Genomic DNA, 6,161 nt, shown 5'->3' on the forward strand with positions numbered 1-6,161 from the left:
TTAAACCAAAATTGAAGTTGGCTACTTTGCCTTGCTGCTTCAGTAGTCAGCCTCCAGAGCCTAACCAAGTACTTTGTTATCCTTAATGCTATGCACTGGAAAGTCTGAATGAAACCTGAAGAACTGGTAATTAATTTGGGTTACATACGAATCTAACGAATTGTAAATCTCTTTTAAGAAGATAAGGTCCAATATGATGATTTTTCTTCCATTAAAAAAAGAGATTTATGCATTCTTTCATGTTTACAAAGCTTACCGATACAGCCATCATCACAAAGGAAAAGCTTAAAAAGCTTTGTGTCACCTGGCTGAACAATTACAACCAAGTAGGACTGAAAGCCATCATGGGCTTAGAGGATGTCTGTGCTATGGATTCCAGGTATTAATGCAAGAATGTGTAACTACCTTTCACAGCAGTGTTTGGTAGGGTTGCCATGCACCTGGTTGAAAAGGGATCGTGGTGGCTCTGGTCAGCACTGCTGACAGGGCCACTAAAAGTCCAGTCGGCAGCACAGCAGGGCTAAGGCAGGCTCCCTGCCTGCCCTGGCTCCATGCAGCTCCCAGAAGCAATTGGCATGTCTGACTCCTAGGCGCACAGGCAGCCACCGGAGCTCCATGTAGGATTGCCAACTTTCCACTCGCAGAAAACCAAACATCCTTGCCCCACCCCTGCCCCACTTCTTCTCTGAGCCCCCCTCCCCACTCACCCCATCCCACCCTCCCTCTATCACTTGCTCTCCCCACCCTCACTCACTCATTTTCACTGGGCTGGCTCAGAGAATTGGGGTGCGGGAAGGGGTGAGGGCTCTAGCTGGGGGAGTGGGCTCTGGGGTGGAACCAGAAATGAGAAGGGAGCTCCATCTGGGGGAGGGGGCTCCAGGCTGAGGCAGAGGGTTGGGATGCAAGAGGAGGTGATGGCTCTGGCTGGGGATGTGGGCTCTGGGGTGGGGCCAGGGATGAAGGGTTTGGGGTGCAGGAAGGGGCTCCAGGCTCAGGGGTGGAGCCAAGGGGGTTGGAATATGGGAGGGGGCTCCGGGCTGAGGTAGGGGGTTGGAGTGTGGGAGGGGGTACAGGCTTTGGGCTGGGGGTGAGAGTTACAGGTGGGGCCAGAAATGAGGGGTTCCGGGTGCAGGAGGGGGTTCCGGGCTGAGACAAAGGGATTTGGAGGGCGGGAGGAGGATCAGGGCTGGGGCAGGGGGTTAGGGTGTGGGAGGGGGGCAGGGATGCAGGCTCCAGGCAGAGCTTACCTCAAGCTGTGCCACCAACCATACTTTTAATGGCCCAGTCAGCAGTGCTTACTGGAGCAGCCAGACACCTGGCAACTGTAGTTCCATGCACTGCGCCTGCCCCGAGCAGCGGCTCCGCAACTCACATTGGCCAGGAACCAATTCACTAGTGTTTGTAAAGAGCGATGGAATTCACAAAGTTTGTCATTCTTCGTATTTCCACTAAGGTTTGTAAAGCACATTGGAGCAATGGTGCTATACCAACGTATAAAGTATTTTATTACTGCTATCGCAGTTTGGACATCCTGACCCTATCTGACAGGGTAAAACATTTTAGTGTCATCTAAGTCGAGTTTGCCTAACACAAATGAAAAGCCTTGTCAAGACGTAGGTTGATTAGTCTGAATCCATATTAGCTGGCGATGTTTCAGCTTAGGGGCAACACTGCCTTAAACACAGCCCCTTAAACACACCTGGCTAATGGCTTCAAACGTGTTGGCCGGCACCTTAGCAGGACTTTCCAATCATGTTAAGCAAGCTCAACTGAGCTAATACGATTGAGAAATACACCCTTTTTGGTTGTCAAGATGGGGCTTTGTGGGATCAGAAAGAGACAGATATCACTGTAGATTATACTGCTGAAATGAGAAGGCACTTGTAATGTGTAGGAGGCACATTTTTCACTGAGTGAGGGGTTAGTCAGGCTCCAGCCTGTCCTGCATACCTTTCTGATCAGCTGCTGAGGCTTGCTGCTCCATCTCTTCCCTTCAAGTGAGTGAGGGTATAAGGCACTAAAATCGTCCTCAATCTCTTCCTTTCCTCTTACATCTTCCTGTCCTTCCACAACCTTAGAGAAACTGCTGCTTCCTCTTTTTTTATTCTGTCTCTCCATAGGCTATAGGTCCGCCTTTACATCTACACTCTTAACTTCTCCTCACTTTCAACAGAACAATTAAGGAAAACTTGGCTTTGTTCTAATGGTATCATGAAGCGAGCTGTTAAACAGAGAAAGCAACAGAGAACAAATGCAAAGTGATTATGGATGGTTGCTGCTGTCAGTGGGAGGGGTTGAGAGGAAGGAGAATAAATACAGGATTTTCTTGTTTTCTTCCTTGTGAACCTCTCTCTCTAATTCCTGTTGCTACAACAACTTCAAAATTCCATGGCAACAAAATTCATACAATCTAGAACACAGGAACCATTCAAGAGAAATGATCTAGAAAAGGTTTCAACATCAATGGCTTTATTCCCAGTTTGCACCAATTTGTAAATGAGATCAGGATCAGGGCCCCACTGAGTTCCTGAGCACTGGAGCAGAATTTCTAAGCACTCTTAACCCTCACGCATGTCAATGGGAGCTGAGGGCATTCTATTTCAAGAAGTGCTCAGTAACTTGCAGGATCAGTCCATAACTGACTGAGAAGAGACTTTGTTGCACTCAAGGTTTTTTTTTTGTCTGTAACTTTTACTGTGAAAATCAAAAGTAGCTCTTCTGAAGTTGATAAGTGTAAAGCGAATGTGTAGGTGACAGGAATCATCCCCTGGGAATCTATAGAACTGCTGATGGATCTCTGGCATAAACAAAAAGCCACACTAATTTCAAGCATTAGAAACAGTTTTTTTAAAAATCGTCTATGGATGCATCTGAAACTATGGAAAGGGATCAAAATTAAAAGTCAAAACACTTAACTGTATATGTTTAAATATAAGCATCATGAAGACAACAGAGATTCTCCCCAACCCAAATATTCTGAATCTTGATATGTGGACACCACATACTGAAACTCATCAAATATCACACAGAGCATACATGCATATGCAATATCGCCCACACTGCTGAACGCGAAAATGATCTCAGATGCCACAGTGATGAGCCCAATGTAAAGATAGGCATCTAAGGTGTTTAAGGCCTTAGTCCTAATTTCAAAGCCATTAACAGGCCAGATATCAGCTACAATAAAGACTTCATCATCTATAAACTGCCAAGACAATAGCTGTCCTCTGTTCTAATGAAGGTCAATACACACAGGACAAAGTGCAAGAGAGTCAGAGATAAAAGATTCTTGGCCAAAAGTAACAGGTTATGGAAATGAACTTTCCAGAGGAGATTAAACTAATCCAGATTCTGGTTATCTATCGGTCACATTGAAACAGCTTCCTTTTTGATACAGGTTTTCCATCAGAACCAGATGGATGTTTTCAACAAGCAACACATCCCTGCTGCTCCCCAACACCCGCTGCCCACACAAAAACAAGCCAACAAAAAAAAACCCTACCCCAAATTAAGATTTCTGTAATTGGAAAAGGGAGAAAAAAGCTAAAGATTCCATGAAGTTCACTAGGGACTTTTATTAACCTGCAAAGTGTTCAGACACTGTACAGAGACATGCCAGTACATTAGCCCAAGAGAAAGTAGACAGTGGCTATATCATGAATATCTCTATCTCTATAATCCGTCTAAACAGATGATAGATATGCTGCTAATAAACAGTGATCATATTACCTTTGTGTCTCCAGCCTCACCCATACACACGACATATGCTGAAGAAATTCTCCTAAGGTATTTGACAACATTTGGCTCTGCTGCTCTTTTGACATGTTCACAAATGGCACATTTCTCTTGGGTGTGTAAATGCCATTGATGTGTGTGTTTATGAAGAGGATCAGGTGTGGGCATGTGCTGCAGTCTTTCTAAGCAGTTTTGTACTGTGACTTTCACATTTGGAATTTTTAATTTCATACATCACAATTTCACTGTCTGTTCAGAAAAACAGCTAGAGCATTTAATAATGTTTTGCCAGATCTATTAAGGAACTGATGAAAATTCTGTGTATAAATATTTACTAGTTATAGACTGGCTAGTGTCTTTAAAAATCAACACAGCACCACAGGTCTTGCAGACTATATTGTAACTGCAAAGTATGGGTGCTGAAAATGCCATGAGCTCTTTTGCATGGCTTTACAAAAGAAAAGTTGAAATGAAGGACAATTTATTAGCGCCTATGAAAAATCTGAGACATGCAAGAACTACTTGAAGAGGAGGCAGATTCAAGGGTGAACCAAACTTGCTAAAATAGAAACCAGTCTGTACCCATCCATCCCTTGTACTGAACCGAAAATGAATATTGTTATTATTGCTAAAAGAAAAGTTCCATTGACACTGTCCTGAAAAAGATCTGCTTGAAAATATTATTCAAGTCTCTGTACATAAGCTTCAAAGTCTTCTCTTTTTCATTAAACTGGAACCCTTCCATTGATCGTTAAGTACCGGTAGACTTTCTTCTTCCTTTCTTTTAACCAGGAAATTTATTCACTTTCTCTGACCTCTTTGCTGTTTTGCAATCCTATTTTCCTTACAGATTTCTCTGATATGTAACTTTCTGTGTGTAAACTGAAACACAAAAAGATAACTGCCCCAAGAGCAGCCAGAGAGTTGCCTATGCATTTAAAGGCACAGAACAACACCTTCTGCTAACCCTAACATTGTCCTGTTCTCATTTTAACGGGAGAGTCCAGTGAGATCTTCAGAAGGCTGATAGGCCTTATCAACCTCCACTTTGCAGATGAGATATAGTTGCCAACATTTTTAAACACAAATACAAGGGATACATTGGGGGTTTAAGGCCTGCTTAACTCTCAGGCACTTGTGATTTTAAGTGCATCCTGATGAGCTATACATGCTAACTATTTGAATAATCAGTTGTCAAGGCCTGCAAACTGATGCAGTTTTCAACCCATTCTTGCTGTCATGTAGTTTTGCCCCTTATAGCAGCATATTCCTACGTTAGTTACTCGTAGTCATCCTTCTCCCAGCCAACCAGAGGTCATCAACATGTCTGTACATGGACACAAGTGTCTGTGGTAAAAATTTGAGGTCTGGTAATTTTGCAAAAAAACTGAATGAATGAATGACATCCTCCCTTCCTCTCCCCCCGCAAATGTCCATCACTAAGTACAGTAATTTTGTCAAGTGTCCATCATGCAACATGGTGGTGCCAACCCCTGCAGCCAACCCAGACTCTTTCCACAGAGTGTCTGGGTAAAGGCCCTAGCCCCCACTGGTATTTTCAGGAGGCAACAGCAACCCTGCTGCCCCACCTCTGGAATTTTCAGGGTTAGGATGGAAGGCCGCCAACCTCTCTTCCCCACCCTTTCTAGCTGCTTTCCCCAAGCCCTTTGTCGCCTCACTTTGTACCCACCCTGAGATCCCCATTTACCCATGTGTGGCTGTCAGGGTGGCTAAGGAACCCAGAAAACCTTGTTGGATAAGAAGGGGCAGTGGTCAGATCTGATATTTCCCCTCCTTCCCTGCACAGGGAATGATATGGCTAGTGCCTCTCTGAATAGTCAAGGAGGGGTTTGAAGGCCCTTAGACTCCCCTCTCATGAGGCAGCAAATGGTAAGTGGGGACTCTGGGAAGGAAGGAGCTTGCTGTACCCAAAGAGTATTGGAGGGTGCAGAACTGAAGCAGCAATAACAGCACAGCCATACGAACAGATATTTCCACCAGATTTCTGCCATTTCTGTTGGGGTGCTAGAATCAAGAGAAGACAGCACAGGCTAGAGAGTCATTATTTATGGATTTTAAGGGCAGACTGGAACATTTTGATCACCTAGTCTGACCTGTGTAACAGGCTAGAGCACTTTTCTCATTAGGTTGTGCAATACGTAATATGTATTTTGTTTTCATTTATTGATATAATAACCCAGGTTCTACATGAAAGTTTTGACCACGTTTAAAAACCAAAATCTAAATGCTGACACACAGATCAGGAGGTGGATACTGCTCAACCCAACCCCCTGGTCAAGAATTGGATCTTGCCTTACACTTTGTGTATGATGCTTTTAGAATCATATAATATTAGGGCTGGAAGAGTCCTCAGGAGGTCAACTAGTCCAATCCCCTGCTCAAAGCAGGACCAATCCCAACTAAAT

The sequence above is a fragment of the Gopherus flavomarginatus genome, chromosome 3, assembly GCF_025201925.1.
Source record: "Gopherus flavomarginatus isolate rGopFla2 chromosome 3, rGopFla2.mat.asm, whole genome shotgun sequence".
Taxonomy (NCBI): domain Eukaryota; kingdom Metazoa; phylum Chordata; order Testudines; family Testudinidae; genus Gopherus; species Gopherus flavomarginatus.